The sequence below is a fragment of the Rhagoletis pomonella genome, unplaced genomic scaffold (assembly GCF_013731165.1).
Source record: "Rhagoletis pomonella isolate Grant_MI unplaced genomic scaffold, Rhpom_1.0 Rhpom_scaffold_18168, whole genome shotgun sequence".
NCBI classification, from domain to species: Eukaryota; Metazoa; Arthropoda; class Insecta; order Diptera; family Tephritidae; genus Rhagoletis; species Rhagoletis pomonella.
In genome coordinates, this window is record NW_023476691.1 from 1 (window position 1) to 2029 (window position 2029).

Here is a 2029-nt window from a genome sequence, read left to right on the forward strand (position 1 = left end):
CAATATCGTTGTATGCTGCCAGTCCTAAGTATATAAGCAATGCCTTCCACTCCCATCGGTCCGCACACTTCAAAGTTGGGCACAAAAACTGGACATTTCGCGCGGACTTGAACGAGGCACAGAAGCTATGCGTGTTGAGTTTCGACGAAATGAAAGTAAGACAATCTTACTGTTACGATGTTTCATCGGACTCAACATTAGCCCCCGTCAACTACGTACAGGTAGCGATGTTAAGAGGTAAACATTACAATCAAGATTTTATAGAATATATATATAATATATTTATATTTCAGGTCTCATGGCAAAGTGGAAACAGCCAATCTTTTATGACTTCGACTGCAAAATGACTTCCGTTTTGCTTCCCAATAGGGCCCTATTTAATGATCTAGGCGTAAATGAAGACCAGCCGTGGTAAATAATCACAATTAAACTTATTGATTTCAGTTCTTATAATACTCCTCATTTCCATAGGTTTATTTTCAATGACCAAAGGATTTACGTTTTCGCTGACGTGCCACACTTGCTAAAACTTTTGCGAAATCATTTCCTTGATCAAGGTTTCCTAATTAATGGGAAACCTGTGAAAAAGGAAATAATTTTGGAGTTATTGTCAATTACAAGCACGGACTTGACAATAACTCATTTCTGCAAGTAACTTGACCGTGGCTGGAGCTCACCGCCAAAAGGTCAAGACGGCAGCGAAACTATTTTCGCATACTGTGGCGCAGGCCATAACAAGGGCAGCAAGGCTGGGTCATTTGCAGAACCAAAACTGTACCGAATGCTTCCAGTTATTCAAAACAGTATGTGTTATTATATTATATTATGAAATTGATATATTATATATTTTACTATATTACATATCGTTATCTTAATTCACAAAGGCTCTAACCAACAGTTTTTCGTACTAAAATATAGCTTAAATAAAAATTTCAAAGTGTTAGTACCAAAAGCAACGGAGTTACATGCCCCTTTTTCAAAAGCTCTACCTATTTTCGATACTATTTTTATAACGTTTATTGCTTCTGCTATAAAATATAATTTTTTTTTGTTTAGGGCCTTTGTGAATTAAGGTTACGATATATTTAAACCGCAATATTAAAACTCATGTTCAAATTATACACCTTAGACAAATGACTGGTTTGACGTTCTAAACGTCAGGGTGCCTCACGCCGACTCCAGGAAGCGGTGTCTTGCTTACGGTTTAGCGATCGAGGAGCAAAACAAAATCCTAGACGAGATGACCGACCTAGTCAAAAATATGAGGGTGCTTGGCAAATTTAGTCTGCTGCCATTCCAAAAAGGTAAGCTAATACATATGGTTATCTCAAGAATAACATTAAGGGCCGGTTACTCAATGTCTGGTTAGCACTAATCTCCGGTTAAACATTGTTATCGACGTATTCGACTCCATTCATATAACAGGGAGTCGGTAACGTCGATAACGATGTTTAACCAGAGATTAGTGTTAACCAGACTTTGAGTAACCGGCCCTAAATGTTTGTTATTTTTTCTTACTATATCCCTAGGAATCATTCAAAGTAATACGGCGTTGAAGTTGTTATTCGAGGACATTAAAGCTCGCTTTAATGTCAAGTATGTCTTGACGTATCGGCTAAACCAAGACGTACTCGAAAATTTCTTCGGCATTATTCGGTCAAAAGGCGGGTTACATGATCACCCTGACCAACAGGAATTCAAGTACCGTCAGCGACTATACCTGCTAGGACACAACTAAGGCGTATTATCCGATTCAGCTAATGTAGAAGAGGATGATACGCCTGACATAGAAATCACGCAGCCTCCGCTTACAAGTAATTCAAAATAATTATTTATCTATTTCATTCGGCTTAAATATAAAAATATATTTTATTAATAATCGCACATATAGTAATTTTACCATATTTACAGGTATTTTCTGAAGAACTTAAGCTCTAATGCAGAACTGTGGCCGGTTGAAGAAGCGGAATTCGAGGATTTGGAGCTAGACGGACTCGAGCATTTAGCGGGATATAGCCACAAGCTGCAG

At 37.9% G+C, this 2029-nt stretch overlaps 1 long non-coding RNA gene across 1 annotated transcript; it reads left to right on the forward strand.

The window, feature by feature from the left end:
* The first annotated feature begins 123 nt into the window (after positions 1-123).
* On the forward strand, positions 124-1696 carry LOC118757452. The gene is made up of 5 exons (XR_004995224.1): positions 124-237; positions 294-411; positions 472-803; positions 1130-1304; positions 1530-1696. It is a non-coding gene; the product is annotated as an uncharacterized LOC118757452 (long non-coding RNA).
* The last annotated feature ends 333 nt before the right edge of the window (positions 1697-2029 follow it).